We start from the raw sequence: 21,043 nt of genomic DNA, 5'->3' as shown, positions 1-21,043 counted from the left end.
TCCCAGACTGACATTATGACTTCACCATAAATTAATAAGCAGTTTTGACTTTCTTTGTTCAGGTAGAATTATGTACATTGGTTCACATTTCTAACATAATTTCTTCATTTTTAAGCCACTGTTTAAGAATCATTGAAAAACTTGAGAAGACAGGGAAACCTTGTATAGGGGAGTTACTTTAATGGGTTTCAAAATGTTTTTGTTCATTCATTCATTCATTCATTAATTCATTCATTCAGTGACTTGTGTTCCATGCACAATGTTAGAAGCAGTGAAAAATATTAGTATGAATAAAAATATGTATTCTTTCCTTTATTGTGATTTAGATAAGAATACCAAGATAACATGTTTTAGGTAATATTGATTAAATATTTACCATGTTCAAGCACAGTGTATGCCTTATGCAGATTATGTAGAACTTTATCTACGTCCTCTCATTGAAATCTTCAAAGTAGCCCTATGAGGTCAACGCTATCCAAGTTTTATAGGTGAGGAAACTGAAGAACCAAGAGGTTAACTAGTTCAAGTTCCACATATTTTTATTGTGGACACCAGTCCTTCTAATCCGCCTGGCTCTGAGTCATTCCCTTTGAGTTTGTGCAGAGCCTGGGTTTGCAGTATTGGCCCCTCTGGTCAGTCCTCACAGAAGCCTGACTCACTTTGTCTGCCCTTTTAATTACTTTTACACTCACCTCAAGTCCTATGTCTTTTATAAAACAGTTTCAGGTTATGTTAGTTATTTCTCCCTTCTTGGAGCTCTTCTGAGCTGCTTCTGCACACACACAGGAGTGCCTCTTTATTTGTGGTGAATGTGTCTTACAAAATGATGGAGAAAGAGACTAATCATTGAAACCTTCAAGTGACAGATGGGCTTTTATATAATTTGGGGACATATTCTCTTAGAAGACAAAAGGGAGAACTCCATGTAGAGGGAATTCTTCCTAAGGAACTGACAGCTTCCGAGTGTCAGATTTCAAAGCAGCTCAGAATATGGTCCCTACTTAACCATTTACACTGCTTCTGTCCATGACTTCTTTATTCCCTCTTTCTCTCCTTGCTCCTATTCTGACCTCAGGGTTCACTGTAGTAGAGACTGCTGATTGTCCATCACTGTACGTTCCTCTTCTTCCTTAGTAATAGAATGCCCCAGTTTCAGTTGTACACATAGCCACACACCCAGGGATTGCATTTCTCAGCTATCCTTGCAGCCTGGTGTAGCCATATGAATAAGTTCTGTCTAATTGGATGGAAACAGAAAGTATATGTGCTATTTCCGTGTTTCATCATTAAAATGAATGCATCTGTGCTGCTTTTGCCTCTTTCCTTGTTTTTATCACTTGGGAGACGATGAGAAGTGGGACACTCACTTTTGGACCTAGAGTAGAAAGTCCACACTGGAAATGTCAAAGCTTCCCTTCAGCCCTGGACTGCTATTAAGAGAGGAATGAACTTGACTCTTGCTTAATCACTGTGCTTTGGGTCTCATGCAACTGAGTTTGTTTTCTACAATTAATATAGAAATTGATACTCAGAATTGGGCGAGTGTCCTAACAGATATGTAAAACATATGCCGTTAGCTTAGCATTGGCCTTGGGGGTTGGGCATACATAGTGTAGGCTAGAAATCTGGCGATCTGTGTTATGCTTTTGTAAAACATTTGATAAAACTCTGATCTGCAGTACCTTGGAAGGCAGAGCACATGCCAACAGAGTTGGTATCTAGCCAAACATGTTGGAAAAAAAGTTACACTGTTGATGTGTATTGGCTTCTTTTTTTGCTACATTTTAGCAAAATTCTACAAGGAAGAGTTGAAATCGGGCTAGTTATTAGTAGTGCTGATGAAACCATTTTTACAAGGGTGGGACCTCAAGCCTTTAATGTGTCCCTCCCATTACATGTTATTCAGAAACTAGGAGACAACTTAGTGCCAGAGATCAGATAAACAGTGTTGTCTACCCACCTGAAACCATTGTTTCAAATTAGCTCAAGATAGATCAAATTAAATTGAGAGAAAGAGGGATGAGAGGGAAACTTTTGGCTGTAGTTACTTGTATAAAAATTAACTGGAAACAAATATGTCAAATACCTGCAAAGATTATGAGGAAATATCATTACCAAAGAAACCAGAAGCCCAGCCTGAAAAAAACCTGTGACTCTTTGATAACGAGCTTCCCAAACATACGCAACCTGTGGGTGGGATTGGGGCTAGAAATAAAATTTCTTGTAATGCATACCATTTAAAAATGATAAATCTAGTTAACACAATATTAAATAATATTTTTCTGTCCCCCTACTTTGAAAAATATATCTTCATAATGACCAAGTTAGAATTTAGAATCCTGAAACTTATTTGGTGTCTCACTGCAATAGTGCGTGATAGCCAACCCATAGCCCACAACGCACCCCCTTTCTCTTTCGGGTCTTATTTCTGTAGTGCATCAAGGAGCTTTGTAAGCACATGCATATAGTCTCCTCCTTATGTTTATGTGCAAGATCCATATACAGCCCTTGTCTCTTCCATCACCACAAGTAGTTTCAAAGCTCAGCCAATTACCATTAATGGCACTGGTGTGGCGCACAGATTTCTGGGTAATATGTCTCCGGGCAACCTGTTACAAATGGGTTCTTTCCCTTTCACACCTCCATTCTACTTCTTTGATATTGTTACCACTGTAGCCATCATCTGAAAAAAAAAAACACGCATTTGTTCTTCCAGGAACTATGCATTTATCATACTATATCACAACAATGTGTTTACACATCTGTAAAACCTGTGAGTTTCTTGAAGACAGGGCTGATGGGTGGATTCACATTAGGGTTTTGCAGCATCAGTTGTCATGTCTTACATAGAATAAGTGTTTAGTGAGCATTAGTTGGGAATACACGAACGAATGAATGAGTAAATGAATGAATGAATCTTCATATTGCTAGACTCTACACAGTAGATTGGAAGTGTACCAAGACTTCTAGGGTTTTCCACCTAAGAGAGAGCACACTAAAATTTGGATAACTGGATTGAAGTAGAAGGTTCAGAAATGTGTCATCTATGCAAAGTCCTGAAAAATGGTCAACTCTGTTTATATTTCAAATTGCCCAGAAATACTTGGTTTTGCTTCACTTCTAGAAAGGGCTCAGGTTTGGAGTGAGGTCACCTTTTTATCAGCAACAATTCACTTAATATTGCTTAGACAAGTTTTCTAAAGCAATGACTAGAGCATATGTTTAGATTTCCCCAAGCGTTTGGGCTAAAGAAACCATCTATATGTTAGTGCAGAGATTCAATAGTTACACCAGAGGCTTCTAAGGTGAGAGGATCACACTGTATGGTTTAGTAACACTGAAGCCCTCCTATGCTCCCTTGTTATTTTATCTTTGTTCTCTTAGAAAAACTTAGAATGGCACAAAACATATCTTTATTTTCACATTTCCAGCATTACTTTCTTTATGCACATATACTGAAACCATCTGTCTAAATTGTGGCAAAATCTTCCAGTTCCAGATTGGCCTCATGGTCATTTAAGAACACATAAACAGAGGGATTACGGACAGATAAATAGATCTTGGATAGATCCTGGTCTGGGAGGGTTTTTCTCAGCAGCAGCATCGCTGCCAGACATAACGGGGACAGGTTTACATCTTTAACACACGCAGAGGAGTTTTTAATCCGGAAAGTGGATAAAAATTTCCCAGTGACCCACTTGATCCTTGATCATTTAACTGACTTGCTGCAGCTATGAACCAGAGGAAAAACTAGCCTCTTAAGGAGGTCTTTCAGAATGAAATTCTGTAAGTGCTGTCCCAATGGAAAGGAATATATCTAAGGAGTGAGATGAGAAATAATGAGAGACCAAGAGTGCAATAATAATAATAATAATAGTAATAATTTTGGAACTATCATCAAAGATAGCATCTTTCTAAGCTAGTCATAAGCTCACGTCCCCAGGTGTTTGCATATGCTCCTAGCAGCTATCTCTTTTCTAGAAATAGCAGTAGTTTAATTGTGAGATGGAATTGTGACAAATATATACTATACAAGTGGATCTCTGCCACAGTAGGAAGTCCCTTCTTCGGTATCATCTTGGGTCCTAACAGCCTAAAGGGCTAACATATCATTAGGAGAGATGTTGAGGAAGTAGAGAGATTCCCAAATGGCATAAAATGAGAGGGAGTTTTTTCCTCAATTCCTAACAAAAACAGTGACCAAAAATCTCTGTCACCAGAGTTCTGCCATGTCCTCTACCCCATTATTTGAGATTCATTCTTTTTGTTCTGAAAGGTTTTATTAGTTAGGGCATGCTAGATTGTAGTGTGCTTGAGTCTCATTGACTTCATGCAATACAAGTTTATTTCTCGTTCATGTCAAAGTTCAATAAAATTCAGATGTGTTTTTCTTAAAAAAAAAAAACCACACAACAGACACACACACACACACACACACACACAAACAAACAAAAACCCACAGAAACCCTAAAGGGCTCTGTGTTCCTTCCATTTTGTGATGTTGCCATCTTCAGCACATGCTGTTGCTGGAAGACAGACCATAGGGGACATGCTACGCCTGGAAGTGCCGTGAATTCAAGCCCTTGGACACAACCTACATGCAGGGAGTCTGGGAAATACAGTTCAGTTTCATGTGCAGAAAGTGGAAGTAGCGTTGGTGAGCATCTAGTTGGTTTCTGTCACAAAGACAGTCGGGTTTATGGTAGATTGAAAACATGGCCATAATGTTTTCTAGCTCTTTCCGTTAAGAGATGAAGGCCATAACCCTGCTCCTTCAACCCAGGTTAGCCTTGATATGCTGCCTTTATCAATAGGATGTGGATGAAGTGACATTTGTCAGTGCCAGAGCCTAACTTTCTAGAGGCTTCTAGCTTCTGTCTTTGTCCTCGTAGGATGCTGTCTTGAGACTCCACGTAAGGAAGCTAGGTCTCGTCTCCTGGATGAGAGGCTACATACAGAAAAATTAAGTCACTTCAGCCAACAACAAGCATCAATTATGATACATGAGTGAGGACAACTTGGCCCTCCAAGCCCAGCTGATTCTCTGCATGAGAGCAACTGCATCAGTGAGCCAGAGGAAATGAGAAGACAAATTGCACAGCTAATGAATAGAATTGTGATAAATAATAAGTCCTTGTCATTTTAAACCATTGAGTTTGGGGTGATTTATTATGCAGCCATAGACAACTGATACAGGCTTAACAATTTTCAGACTAACACGGAAGACGGAAGAGTCCACCTTTATAAACTGGCAGTTAGCGACTTATACAGAGGTGAGTGTGTCAGGGCTTTTTAAGTCGTGCTGAACTGAGCCAGGCTTAATAAGAATGTGGCCTTGGCTGGGGTCCTGGAGGAGGAGCGGGCGTGATGGTGATGGTGGCGATACGGTGTCAACAAAGGAAATAGAGAATTCCAAATAGCAGCTTTACCCAGTGCACAAATTCTTCCTGCTTTGTGATTTGGAAATATGAATTAGAAAAACTTGAGTAATGAAGATAGTGTTTCTTGGCCTGGGAAGACATTTTGATTAAATGTCCTGGGGAAACTTTCAATTTTTGCCACACTAGAATGTGTTCCTCTTTTAAATATCATTTTTTCCCCTTTTATAGCTATTATTTTTTACTTCGTATCGTCTCCTGCATTCATATTTGTTATGTTTTCACTTCATTTTTATTTTTTAAAAATATTTCCTTTATGGCTTCATGAGTTGAAATATTTCATTTCAAAATGTATTGTTTTCTAATAAAACTATTGAAGGCTATAAACTTTCATGTACCACAACACTTTTAAAGTTATCTGAATTTTGGTTATTTCTAAAAAGTTTGTGATTTCACTGTTTATTTTTTCTTTAATTAAGAATAATTTAGACAAGTGTTTTAAAATCTGAATGAATTTATTTTTATTTCCCTTTTGTTGTGAATTTCTAATTTTATTATACTGGGATTAGAAGATATGGCTTGCCAGATTTATGCCTTGTGAAATTTGGTGAAAACTTTTTGTGACTTACTTCACATTTAATATTTTGTGACCATGTTAAGGTAAAAACAGATCTATGCTTAGTTGAGTAAAAACAAAAAAAACAACAACAAAAAAAGAAACATATATCCATTAAATCATGCTTATTAATGTTATCATTATGAGTTTTTGGTTCTTTATTGATTTCTGTTAAAGTTTCTTCATTTGACTATAGATTTGAAACATCCTAAAATTATATTTTAATATGTCTATATCTAGATGCTCCATGACTAAGTACATACAAGTTCATGACTTATAGTATCATCATCTTTGGGGACTGTAGCTGTCATACATTTTTTTTTTTTAACAAATCCTCTTTGCCGATTTTGAAGATTTTGATTTGCTATTAATATTAATATGCCTATTTTCTTTCTCTCATAACATTTTACTAGAAAATCTTTTCAATCCATTTACTTTTCATCTTTCCATGCCATGCTGTTTGGAATTTCTCTTGTGAACAGCATATAGCCATATTATTTTTTCTTTTACCTTTTGTCATTGTAATTCATTCAGTAAAAATCTGATATTGAAATTGTCTTGGTCCTCAGGGTTTTGAAGGTGGAAGGGCCAAATGCCCATTTTAATATTACTCCCAGCATTCCTGATGTGGGTTCAGTCATATGATTGTGTATGTCTTAGATTTGGTTCCCCTAGAAGTCAACTATGAGCAAAGGATGTGCTTGTGAGTTGTTTATTTGGGAGGAAAGTCAATAAAGCATTAGTAGGTGAGTGAGAAATGATACAGGGAAGGGAAGGCAGCCAATAATGGCATGTTATTGAGCCTGTTACTACTAGACAACGAGGTCTCAAGTCTAAAATTATAACCTCGGGTGGATACACTAGAACATACCTGAGAGTCCTCTCAGCTGAAAGGTGGTAGCTGAGGTAGGCATTTACTCACCAAATCCCATCGATTATTGACAAAGGGCTTCTGGAAAGTGGAGAGGGTAGCTTATCCCCTCCGTACTTCTGGTCTCCCCACTAGGCTGAGTGAGCTCCTGTGATTAGAGAAAGCCGTCAGAGAAAGAGGCTCAGTGCTTCTGTTTGTAAAAGTTCCTGTTGACTTTCCCTAGTGTATGAGTGCGTTTGGCATTTGGGTGGGGCGCCAGCACTGGCATTTGAACTTATTGTCACTATCTGAACATTCTGAATATTCATATCTGAATACATGAATGTTTCGATGTCAAACAAGTAGTCAAGTTAGATACAACTTGTAGTGAAAAATCACCTTAAATGCTCTACTAGTTGAAATGTTGAAAGTCTCTGAAACATAAATGTATATTCATTATTGTAAGATTAAAATGTAGCCAATAAACCATGATAATTTTGAACTATATTCATTTTTGTTCAAAAACAATTAAGAACTTGAAAATAATTTCTGAAAGTAGAAAAAATGGCATTTAATGTGATTTTGTCTAGATAACTTGGGAAAACATTATTTTTGAGTCAGAAGCAGATGTAAAATATGAATAATACAAAATCAAATAATATGTTTTAAGTTAATCCAAATTTTGTAAAATTATCAGGTGTATTAGTGTCCTTAATATTAAACAATTAAGTGCTGAGAGCTTCATTTAATTTTTAGTTATTTAATTTCATGTATAAATATTTTAATGCAAAATAATATTTGGGAAATAGTCACAAATAAAAATAGGATATAAGCTTAGTTATCTCAAAATTTTAAGAGTTTGGAAGTCCTTAAACTCATTCCTAAAACATTCAGGATTTATAGATATTTATATCTCTCTCTATATAATTATCTATACATATCTTTGATCCAGACAAAATAAAAAACTTCAAGCGCAAGAAGGAAAAAGTTCTTTATTTCTTAACATTCTAACAGTCCATTGAAATATAAACGTATATTCATTATTATAAAAGTAAGACCTGGAAGTGTTAGAAGACGAGGGTTAGAGGAAAACACAGACCAAAAAACATTTTGTTCTCTCAACTCAAACTTTAAAACAACAGGCTTTACAAGAATGCTTTTAGAAGAAAATTCCTTATTGTTTTGAGTCTACGAAGGCTTTATTTTGGTTATGTTGGAGAGGAAGAAAAGCTTAATAACTTTGTGGCAACTTACATTAGCAGCGCTCTGTACCGCAGGGCCAGCCAAAGCCAGCCAAATCGCTCCCCTGCCAACTGAAAGTAAGTTTCTTTTATGTTTTGTTCAAGTGCACTTCGGTAACCATGGGTGTAATCAGGCAGCTGCCGGGGCTAAGAAGTCATTGTTCCTCTACCATAATGTCAAATCCATAAAATTTGGCCACCACTACAATTTAAAAGAATCAAATAATAATGATGACAATGATGAATTTAAATAAAATTTCAGATTTATTTCTGGATTCCAGGCTTTCCTTCCCATGGTGGTGATTCAGTTCTAGTTAGGCTGAGGTCCAGTACTGATTTTAACTCTTTGCCCTTTGGTACTCAGCCACAAAGTATATTCCACACACCTCTGCTCTGTGTGTGTGTGTGTGTGTGTGTGTGTGTGTGTGTGTGTGTGTGTTGGGGGGGCAGGGGCAGGGAGGGTTGCAACCACAAGGATGTGTTCTCATGGTACATGTTGGCAGTTACAAGTGTAACTCATGTGGCTTCACCTAACTTTCAGTTCTGGGACCCAGCTTGAAGGAGTAGCTCTGAGGTGGGACGTGTAGCTTGTTCTTGTCCTCGTGGTTCTGAAGACTATGCAGTTCAAGATCAAGGTGTTGGTAGGTTCAGCTGCTTCGAGGCCTTTCTTCTTGGCTTGCAGATGACCGCGTTCTCATTGTCTCCTCACACGACCTCCTCTGTGAGCACATACCCACGAAGAGTGTCTCTCTGTGTCTCCAATGGTGCTCTTCTTGTAAAGACACCAGTCAGAATGGATTAGAGACTGTCTTAGCCTCATTTTAAGTTAATCACCTCTTACAAGTCCCTATCTCCAAAGACAGTCACATTCTGAGGGACTAGGGGTTAGGGCTTCAACATACACATTTTTAGGGGAACTGTTCAGCCCACAACAATCTTGTAGTTTCCCCTTGGACATGGCATAGGTCTTGTCTGCTCAAATGCTATTTGCTGTAGAAAGTCACATGATAAAGTGTAGAAAGTCACAGGGAATAGAAGTCTAGTTCATGCAAAAATTGGTATATTTATACTTTTGACACTCTAATCTTACACAGTTTATTTAAGCATATATACTTGAAGTTGCCAAGAGTTATAATATTGCAATACTGGCTCTGTGTTTTCAGTCTTCCTGGTATAACAAGCTATTTTGAAATAACTAAATACTGGTGTTTTTGTTGTTTTATCATTACTTTTGTAATTAAAATTTTGTATGCTGTGTCATTATGTCTTGAGATCCAACTAGAGAGTTGTATATTTAATTAAAATTTTGAATCCAATGATCTATCAACATATGTATCTATCTGTCCTGCTTTCAAAAGCATTCTCACTCATACCCCTCTCTTTTTAAATATTTTTAAGGTATATTTTTAGTGTTTTAATAACAATTTCCATTAATACACTTGAGGTTTGTATCGGTCTCCTTAGGCTGCCAAAACAAAATACCGAAGACTTGGTGGCTTCAACAACGGAGATTTATTTTCTCACATTTCTGGAGTCTAGAATTCCAAGATCAAGGTTCTGGCTGATTCAGTTTCTATGAGATCTCTCATCCTGGCCTGCAGACTGGCCAGCCACCTTTTGGCTATGTACTCACATGGCCTTTCTTGTGTGTGTGTGTGTGTGTGTGTGTGTGTGTGTGTGTGCGTGTGCAAGTGGAAGGAAGGCGCAGGTGGGTGTCCGACTATTAGCTCTCTGGTATCTCTTCTTTAAGGACACTGATCTATAGGATCAGGGCCCCACTCTTATCACCTCATTTAACTTTAATTACTTCCTTAGAGGCTGCCATCTTCAAATATATCCATACTGGGGAGACAGAGGTTCAACATATGAATTGAGGTCGGAAGTACACAAACATTCAGTTCATAACAGGGTTTAACATCTCTTTTATTTATTAGTCATTGGTATTTAGCTCAAAAGTTCTTGACCTAGTAATCATGGTGTGGGAATATATGAAAGGAAATACAAGGGGATGTTATAGGGGGATCAGTGGATGATAGAGGAGGAAAGAGATTCCCTGGCCCAATTCTGAGTCTTTTCCCTAGAGCCTGATCACTTGCATTCATCAAGGGCTAGAACTCCCCTTTGTTCTTCTAAGACCAAATCCATTCTTTTAAGAGCTGTTTCTTCCTTCCCTTTGGATCATTTATTTTACCCTGATACTACTTCTCCAATCATCCTGCCTGAAAAGATCCGAGGAGGCATGAAAGAATATCCTTAAGTGTACATGGTGGTCCTATGTTAGTTGGAGCGTATCTGAATGAATGTTAGTTGGAGCAGAGTATGAATGATGACCATATCTCGTATGTTTATAAACTATATAGGCTACGTGTGTCAATCTGTCAGCATTCAATCAATTGTAACGCAGCAACAATTCTAATGTGCTTACTCCCTATCACCTCATGTGTGTTTCTGCAAAATATGTATTGGCTAATGCACAGGTATTTTAAATTTACATAAATATTATGAAATGTATCTTTTTTTCCCCTTCTTCTGCCTCCCCCCATTCCGATTCAAGCCGTTGTTTCTCAGTCTAGTTGTGTAGGACATGGCTCTCTGGCCCATGCTGGTAATATGAGCCTTGCGCTCCCACCGGCTGAGGCAGTCGGTCACCAGTGGTTGGCTCACAGCAGCTCAGGCCAACCTCCGGCTGCTCACGGCAGCCAGCTTGATGGAGAGCCGTTGTTCACAATCTTAGCTGTAGAGGGCGCAGCTCACTGGTCCATGTGGGGGTCGAACCCGCGACCTCTGCGTGAGGAGCACGGAGCTCCAACCACCTGAGCTACTGGACTGGGCCCTTTTTGTTTTGTTTTGTTTTGTTTTGTTTTGTTTTGTTTTGTTTTGTTTTGTTTTGTTTCTAGCACAGTGGTATTAAGATCCATCCATTGGATGGTGATCCTTTCCCACATTATGTCTGTTCTCCTGGTGAAAGACAATCTGATAACCTCCACCAGTCATACTCATATGTGTTCCCATTCAGGTGACAGTGTCTTTGACCTATGGATCTGGGAGTGGACATTCTGAGTCACAAGGTGGATGTCTATGTACTTCGACTACAAGTTCTGACAATTAAGTTCGCGAACTTGTTGCTAACTGTTTTTTATAGGAGAGGGATTATTTGTTATGAATTTGTATGAACTGGACAAACAGTTAACCAAGTTTACTATTTGGAAGTGCTGGAAAGGCTGTGTGAAAAAGTTAGACGACCTGAACTTTTCACCAGCAATTCATGGCTCTTGCATCACAACAATGCTTCTCACACGGCACTGTCTGTGAGGGAGTTTTTAGCCAGTAAACAAATAACTGTATTGGAACACCCTCCCTATTTACCTGATCTGGCCCCCAATGACTTCTTTCTTTACCCAAAGATAAAGGACATATTGAAAGGAAGACATTTTGATGACATTCAGGACATCAAGGGTAATACAATGACTGCTCTGATGGCCATTCCAGAAAAAGAGTTCCAAAATTACTCTGAAGGGTGGACTAGGCACTGGCGTCAGTGCATAGCTTCCCAAGGGGAGTACTTTGTAGGTGACCGTAGTGATACTCAGCAATGAGGTACGCAGCACTTTTTCTAGGATGAGTTCATGAACTTAATCGTCAGCCCTCATAAACTGTGCCGCCTTTCATTCAGAATGGCTGCAGTCGTCTTTCACTTATACTAGAAGGCCTCAAAGACTCCTGTATCCTCACCATGCCGCGGTTTTAGTCAGCTTTCTGATTTCTGTTTGCTGTGTGTCTGACTATTGTCAAAAATTCATTGTTCTTTAGGGACAGTTTTAGGAGCATAAAGCTAAAAGTCATTAAAAAGGAAAAGCATGGCAAAGTTCTGCGGTTTGTCTATGTATTTATCTTTGAAATATAATTGAGAAGTTAGCTGATGGTCATATCGCTGCAAATTGATAAATTTATTTGCATCAATAACTAAAGTGAAACATTTCTTTATAGAAAGTAAATCTGGGATCAAAACACTGGTGAGACAAGGAGGACGGACTTTGCCAGGTAAATTATATAGTGGATAATTTCCACAAACTGAATGGGTTCAATTGTAGTGCCAAGGTTTTGAGGAAAATATATTTAAGCCACATGATAAGACAGAAATTATTTTTATTAAAAATCAGTTTTGTTAAAAACATATTGAAAATGGCAATATTTTGATTTTCTCAAACTTTTCTGAGGATATTGGGTTAAACAAGGTGCCACTGAGTCAAAGACCAACTGTCATTTAACAAGACTTGGTAAACCTTTTTGGTATATTTCCCAGAAACTGAGAAAGTGAATGACTTTCATTACTGTATAACAAATCATAGGTCAGGTATTTTCCAATTCTTGGCTTTCAACAAAATTAAAGGAGGAAATAACTAACTTGTCAGTTGAGAGACTATTAAAAATAATTTTAGATGCTAGATGACTATGAATTTTGGCACATAACTTGGAAAAAATTCAAAGGAATGGCTGATATTGCAATAGAAATGTTCTTATATCTCATTCAGCTTGTTGTAAGACAAACTTTCTCAGAGATTACATCTATAAAAATGAAAAATAGGAGTAGAAGTGATACTGAAAACTTTCATTCTAGTGACTAGTAATATCCACAGACACAAGAGACAAAAAATCTCTCTAAGAGATAAACTTCCAAAAATTAACTTATTGTTTGATGAGTTTCAAAATTTCAATAGTTTTGTTCTTCTATTTAATTGTAAAACTAATGGTTATTATAATTATGACAGAATCCAGATGTTTATTTTAAATTTCTATAAATATTTTTGTTGATAAGTATAAGTATTATAAGGCGACCTGTTAAATGTAAAAATATATTATGCTTGGATTGTGTGTGTGTGTGTGTGTGTGTGTGTGTGTGTGTGTGTATTTATTGGAATGGGAAAAAAGGTTCAAGGAGAAAAGAAATGAGATAAATATCCTAACTGTTAAGGAAGAGCTTGTTCATGTATTTTTTAAATGTATGACGACAAATGCCTATCATTATGACATTTAGACTTACTGAATACATTCAAAAGGATTATATAACCATATTATTTTAAAATATCAATATTTATATAATACCCAAAACCACAGACATTATACCCATTTAAGTTTTTTATTTCAAAAAAATTGAGACATCAATCTACATTTTCTGCACGTCAGGGCAAATATAAGTAAAACATCTCAAAGACCACCTGCGTAAGTCTCATGGGTGGTAGGAAGCAGGAAAGGTATTTGAAGCTAGATTTTTAACTCCTGATTATAAAACTTTGTGTCTGTTGTAATTCAATGGAAGGAAGATTATTTGGAAGTAGGAAGCATATTATTTATTTATTTGTTTGTTTGTTTGTTTGTTTATTTCACCAACTAACCCAGAACTTGCAGACTGGCAAAAATGGAATCAACATGCCCAGGAAACTGGGAAAAGGCTGTCAGAGTCACCAAATTATACACATTCTTCTGCCTAGCACAGTGCCTGCCACATATTACTAAATATGTAGGCCATCAGAGCTGTCATTGTGTTACCCTTGGTGTCCTGAATGTCATAGTATTAATCAAAGTTTGTTGAATGAATGGATGAGTAAAGAGTCTGGAGCTTTTCCCATTAATTACTAAAATTTCCTTGAAGACAAGTCTTTCACCTTATGATTGTGTTTTTAGATATAGGGTCATTTCAGGAATTACAGCAAAGCTTGTTGTGTGTTAAATTTCAATAACGATAAAACACACACACACACACACAAAACCGAACAAACGAATAACAGCAAGAAGAATTCCTGACGCCTTTTTGCCAGACTGAAACGTAGTTTTAAATCCAGTCTTGTGTCAGAATTAAAGGTTGTAACTTAAGCGAATAATATTAAAATACTAAATGTAAGCTATGTCCACACTATATTCAGAACAGGATCAACTCAGTTCTTAAATAATTCAAGACATATTATATTCTTACCTAGTTTAATTGACAAGAGGAATTTACTACCAACTCTTGTTTGTTTATGATAAATGAAAATGGCCAGATGTTATTGAAATCAATGCATAATCAGAAAATAATTTATGCCATATACCTATACATCTACTTATTTCTTATCCTTCACTTCTTTTTATTCTACTTTTTCTTTTCTAAGCCAAAATATTGGGTTGAGTGTTAGCTACTTTAATTTCTCAGGACCATGTTTGGAATTAGGAAGGTCTTAGACAGAAATGGATTTGCCATGAAGATACTGAAACTGGAGTTTTAGGGGTCCTCACTTACATGGGATCTTTCCAAGATCCTGGCATGATCCCTGGAAATATTTTTACATGGTTTTATATTTTTATATAAAATTTGAAAAAAATTAAGATATAGTTAACTGCAATTTGAGTTCAATAGGTTATGTGATTTGCAATCTCTTCCAGTTGTTGTTAAGTTATTGCTAGCCATCTTATTGTAGGAATGGTTTCCTAGAATATTCCTACCAACAATTTTTCTGACTCACTCAGACTCATGTCTCAAAGGTGCCAGAAATGATATTGCATTATAAATGCGTCCGTGGCATCTGGTTTGGGAGTATGTATATAGTAGAGAAGGTGCAAAATTTCAAATAGAGAGAGCCAGAAGCTGGTCTGTGGAAGAGTCTTCTGAATCTTACAGCTTGTATACAAAGACACTGGTTAGAGGTGTCCTCAAATTTGACAACATAGGAAAGGTTTATATGAGAGAACTAATGATGGGTTGTGAAACTGAAATTTTTCTGCATAATAAACTATACACAATACAAAAGTTTTGATCAACCTTCAAGAAGAAAGACTGAATTGTCTTTCTCATTTCTCTGTAGACAATAATATTACAAAATTGTTGTCAAATGAAGAGTCAATCAAGACGATGCAGCCAAAATAGTTAGGACAATAAGTATCATAGAAATGCACTAGGCAGTTAATTCACAAAAATATTTAATTATCTTCTGTTTTGTAATGTCTGTGGTATTTGTCATCCTTTGAAAATTAGTAATTTGTTCTTATTGTAAATAAATATTTCCTTTTATATCTAACTTTGTGTTCATAATTTTGAATTTGTTTTTCTTATAAAAGGCCCCCAAGTTGATACACATCAGGCCTCATAAAACCTATATTTATCCCTGACCTTAGATATTACTTGGTGCAACACACGTATTATATAAATGAGATAACAGGCCCAGAATTTTTCTTTTTCTTTTTTAATTCTTGGAATCACATGTTAAGGGCAGGATTGTTATAACAATCAAGGCCTCTGAGCAGTGAGTCAAATCTCTCTCCATTAATTTATGGACAGAATCATTGAAGTTTTCTCTGTACATGAATCTACGCCTCAAATTTTAGCTGAGAAAATTGTAGAGCTGAACTGTGGGATACAAAGTCTGAAATAGGTTGATTGTGCAGAAAAAATATAAGCAGTGTATATGGCTGTCTTTGAGAAAGTCATTTGTCAAAGTGGCTAGCCATGAGGAGGGACCACTTTCGGATTCTGCCGATTCTTACCAGCCAGAAAGCCCCAAAAATCTTGGCTGAGGCTCTCTGAAACTTAGAGAGGCAAAGTTCAACAGCATTGGCGAATAACGTAGGAAATAACCAGATAATGTGAGACTCCTTTTGTTACTGATTAAAATGGCATGGCCCATGATCATATTCCATAAGGCTCAGTCCTCTGAATAACACACAAGGGAAGTCCGAGGATGTTTCGGAGCTTGGAGAGTAAGAGGGACGTTCATTAACTCAAGTCCATCATGGAAATTTCACCGCAAATGTGGTCTAGGAATCCATTTTAATTATATTCCATAACCATTTCTGCACAACTAAAATGAATGTGTGTTTGGGGACCTCCAGTGACTAACATTGTGCAGAGGGCAAATAAAAGATTGATTTTGTCTTCTAACAAGACAGAAACGTTGAATTTGACAGCCAAATAAATCAGCCTTTCTCGTACTGGTGAAGCCTAACTGGACCATAATAGAATCGAAACCCATAAGTAGTAGTGATTTACTGAGAAGGCTTACAGTAGCCTGCCGTTAAAGGCATGCTTTCCAGGCTAAGCAAAGACTTTATAGCAAGGGTCCTATACAGCCTTCTCAAATTTCAAAGGCCAATTGAAAGCACATTTAAATGCTAGGTCAGAAGCAGCCTCTGATGGAGGCAGGGCTGTCTAAACCTTGACTTTGAACTCAGGGAAAGACATGGGTGTTCAGTCTGTTTCTGTTGCTTTAAAGACAAGTGGTCCCTTCATGCATCTCCATGTCACAAGTGTTCTCTGAGCACAGCGAGGCCTCCTCTTCCACCCTCGGCTCCAAGTTTTTCAAAACTCCTGCCTTTCTTTGAACTTCTAGAGTCCTCTGTCCTTGGTGTGGAAATTAGGACACTGAAAAGGAAAGAGAAAGCAAGTCTTAGTAGACGTGGTTTAAAAATCACATTTTTTATACTATGAATGTAAAGAATTATATTATGGAGTGGAGGCTGCAAACTGGCTGACTGTGGGCAAATTTAGATAGTAGGTGTGTTAGTGTTTGACTTGCAGATGATTTTTAAGGACAATTTGAACCAATGTTTAGAATCCTGAATTTGGTATAAAAACATGGATTTTCAGTTTCTCCAGAAATATTTAACAACACTGGGTCTCATTCTTGCAGGGCTACCATGAGCTTTTGCTGGACTGCTGGGTGGTAACCTGGGCATACACTCTGTAATATTACCCTGGCTCCTCAGAGCACCAGTTGCTAATTCAGGTCAGACTTGCAAGAGCCCAGTGAGGGGAAAGGGAAGGGAAGTGTCTGATCACTCATCTGACCCTTTGCAGGAAGGAGGGAAGGAAGGAAAGTTGGTTGGGAGGGAGAGCATAAGACAAAAATGCGGTTCTAAGAAAGTTCAGTAAAGCTGATGGGAAGGCTTAGAAATTTGCCTGCCTCAACGTGCCACTACTGTCAGGAAGGGGCCTTGTTTAGTTTCCTTGTAGTCAGCCAAGGCTGGGAGCCGCCCGGAGAGGTCTCTGATGGATTTCAGAGTTTAGCTGTCCGTCAGGGATTTGCGAGGGATTTTCCCATAGCCCATACCTTCATTTACTCCAGTTCTCCCACTGCTTATTGTTACTAAAGTTTGTATAGGATGCTGGCAGTTTAATTTTGCCACCTGTTTCCTGATTTCCCAGGCCATTGTTGGCATTGCATCGTCTTCTTTTCTTTCAAGCCTGAGGATTTTAAGGCCACTTTCACTATGTGCTTTTGTCCTTTAAGCTCCGAAAAACAAGTACTGGAACAATAAAGCCACAATGAAGCAAGAACAAACACTCAAACAAAAATACAGAGGTTGTATTTATATTGTAATGAAAGGTAATATTATTATGGTCATTGACAGATTCAGAAGCATATTCATTCATTCATCAAATATCAATTATCTTCATGTATCAGACATGTAGAACACACATTAGGGCTATCAACTTATCCCTGGCTGTACTTCTAGCCTGTTGGTTTGGAGAAATACCAAAGTAATAGACTTCACTGAGGTAACAGCATAAGGCCATAGTATTTATTTTTCAAATATGTCAACACCTAAGCAATTTAGCTACCAAAACATTGCCCATGCATGTCGACATTTCAGTTTCTTCTCTCCTTTCAGCAGAAATGTATCTTAGGCCTGTCTCCGGCATGGGGTCTTTTTTGTGCTGGGCACTTCCGTGGCTGGTGATGACATGAAATTTTATTTTTTTCCCTCAGGGAAGTTTCCATCCTCCTCATACCACTTTACCTTGTATTGGCTCCCTTCGTCCCTTATTGCTGGCTTTGTTCTTCAGCGCTTCCACATTCTTTCTAAACTATGTTAAATAATTGGCAGCTGGTGGGAGCCAGGGAGTAATAAGGTTTGTTTAGGTGATCCCAGGGTCTCTGGTATTTGTGGCTGGGGCATCGATCAATCCATGTGGTAGTAACATGATGGGAAACAGAGAAGAAAGACATCATGACTCGACTTCTGAATCCAGAGGGAAAAAAAGAAAATTACAACTCACCTGAATGTCCTAAAATCATTCGAAATTGTAAACACAGTTCAATTTTTAAATATGAATTTTTAAGCCCAGAAAATAATCAAATTATGGAATTTCATTTAATGTTAATTTTTTTCCCATCCTTTCAGCGTGGGAGTGAGGGTGTGGTCACTCTCTCTTTTCTATCTTGAACCCACTGACTACCCACAATTACCCCTCATCTAACTAAGGACTATATGGAGGAGATAAGGGGAAAGGAAACAGAATTAATTCTTGAATTGGTGCTGTCAGAGTATAACTTTGCCCTCTCTGGCTTTGTAGATGTGTGAAGCTCCTCTCTCGCTCCTCTCTCCTCTCTCCTCTTCTCTCTCTCTGCTTTTGTGGGCTCCTAAAGCGATCCTCCTTCTGAAAACTTCTGGGTGCAGCTCCTCCATTATGAGGGCAATGCCTTTTCCTTGGTGTGGCTTCTTTTCAGTTGTTGGTTCTTCAGAGACCCTCTCCACAGGCACTTTCATTTTTGGAAACCCATTATTCCTCTAGAAGATCTTCTTGGACAGAACTTCAAAAAAGGCTCTAGGCTAATTTTCTCTCCTTCAAGGTTACCAAACGGTCCATGGAAAGCGTGCAACACTTTCATATCACCTTTCAAAGGGAAGTGCAATTACTTTCCAGATGCATCTGACCAAAGCTTAGTTGGCAATGTAGCTTGCCCACCCACCTATCTTGTCTATCAGACTCATCTGAAACTCTACAAGGAGACCTGGCAAGGGTTCTCTTCATAAGCGAAAGGTGAAATGGTGGCCCCACATGAGGCACAGATGGCAACAACTCTCCACTCTCTTGACCTTTTATACACTCAGTTTGGGACAGTTGTTATTGATGCAGGGACCAAGGTTTGAGAAACCAGCCTAGAATACTTACATTGAAAGTTTCCATTTTAGTTTGGCTCTTTGGAATTCTGTATCTGTTTATCTTGGTGCCTCCATTAAAACTTCAATGATATTTTCCTGTTATGCTACCTATAAAGCATTTGATGTGTTAGTAGTATCTTCTTCTCAGTTTTCTCATCTATCATTTTGGGATAATATCTGCCTTGTGAGGAATGGATAAAGAATACATGTGAAGCACGAAGCACAATATTTAACACACAGGCGAAATTAACAAAAGTTAATTTCCTATCTCCCATTTATCTGCCCTCTCCCACTTAAATAGAAAGGCATTATATTTTGTTACAATAAAGACAGATTTGGAGACAAAGTTATTTTATAAAAATAATCAAAATTGCCTATATGTCATGTTTCAATGGTACCTTTCCTATAGAGTCATCTTTTAAAAAATATATGATATGAAGATATATAGTGTCAGGCATAGTGGTGGATACCATTTCTAAATGCAGTGTTGCTTAGTAATTATCAACAAAAATGCAGTGAGTGTTTCAACAAGGAAGTGAGAATTTGAGCACAATAAACCTAGAGTTTTTTTCAACTTGTTGGTGTTTCCATCAAATCACTTTTTTTGAGTTTCCTTTTTTTCTTTTTTTTGGTCACATGAGTAGGCACAACACTGCTCACTTGATGGTCAGCTAAGTAGCATCCTATTTTATCCAGTCTGGAAAAAATTAATATTCATAAAATTAACATTCATAAATATTTATGAAGAGTAGTTGGAGTTTTTTCCATTTTCGTTATATCTGGATCTATTTTTTGTAGTACTACGAAGAGATGAATACTTTCATGACAATTAAGCTCTTTCATGATCTAAAAATGAATAGCACACATGAATTGCTACTTGTTATTCTTGTATAACTGCAAACGTAGAAAGATTCCCTTTTACTCTAAGGAAAGCAAGAATTATTCTGTTTTGGAGGAGGAGGATACACTTTCATATTTATACCCAGATAGGAAAAAAAAAGATGAAACAGCTGTTTCATTAAATTACTTTCTTCTCAATGATTTACTATATTAATCATGGCTCTTTCAATATCTCCTTTTATATCCCCAAAGCATATAACTTTCTTATTTGAATGTTCCCTTATGCTACATTTTGATTTGGCCAAATTGATGAATTACAAATGAAGTTCACAAAAAAATTTATTACTCCCAATTAGCATTTTATTTCAGATTGAGACACACCAATTAATATTCTTTTCCCCCTTGTGAGTGTCTGAGAACTGACTGCTTCACCATTGTGTTTAATTTTAGTATAAAGAATAATGACTTGCATTATAAGACTCTGAAAGCTTCTCCAACTTGTTCTTGGTTCTAGAGAGTTGGTTTTTCGGTTTAGATTGAGGGTAATTTAATCCTTATATTTCATCACTACAGAAATCAAGCACTGTAAGCTGATTGATTTGAAAAGGACAGAGGTCAAAATATTAAGGATATATATACACACATAGCTAGGAAGCCCAAAATTGAAGAAATTTTAAAAAGTGAAAGGGTCTACCAAAGGGAACGTGGACCATGTCTACATGTCAGTAAAATATAGTCAATTTCATCAATACTTGAGTCAGGACAGATGATTAAGTAAAATAAATAAGGTGTTTTTGGTGTGATAAAAGCAAAGTTTAACTTGGGATGTAGGAATACAGTTCAAAATTATAGTTCTGGAATAAGCAGAGCAGCAGGTCATTTTTTTTTCTTTTGGGGTGATGTGGGAGGAAGATGATGGATTTGCCATTCAATGCAATTCAACAAATGTTTATTTACCATCCATTATGTTCTACATTCTTTGCTCATCACTAGAGTTGTGTAATGTTTACATTAAATGCTTAACTTATGACTGAATTTTTAGTTTCAAACAAGTTGATTTTGTTTGAAGGGAGTAAGGGAATTCTGTCACCTGGGACAAAGATGTCGGGTATGGAATCACACTAAGACCCACTTTACTCCATCTGGACTCACATGGCTGTCCTCACGTGATCCAGATTCCCTGAGCAACTATAAAACTCGTGTC

At 37.3% G+C, this 21,043-nt stretch overlaps 1 long non-coding RNA gene across 1 annotated transcript; it reads right to left on the bottom strand.

The window, feature by feature from the left end:
* Window positions 1-2,560: 2,560 nt before the first annotated feature.
* On the bottom strand, window positions 2,561-8,218 carry LOC109435447 (uncharacterized). Its single transcript, XR_002135972.3, has 3 exons — window positions 8,099-8,218; window positions 6,917-7,013; window positions 2,561-2,683 (listed from the first exon to the last, which is right to left on the bottom strand). It is a non-coding gene; the product is annotated as an uncharacterized LOC109435447 (long non-coding RNA).
* Window positions 8,219-21,043: the final 12,825 nt, after the last annotated feature.

Source organism: Rhinolophus sinicus, chromosome 6 (assembly GCF_057876585.1).
Source record: "Rhinolophus sinicus isolate RSI-liver-muscle chromosome 6, RSI-T2T, whole genome shotgun sequence".
In the NCBI taxonomy this organism is placed as follows: domain Eukaryota; kingdom Metazoa; phylum Chordata; class Mammalia; order Chiroptera; family Rhinolophidae; genus Rhinolophus; species Rhinolophus sinicus.
This window is presented reverse-complemented; position numbering and strand designations above follow the sequence as displayed.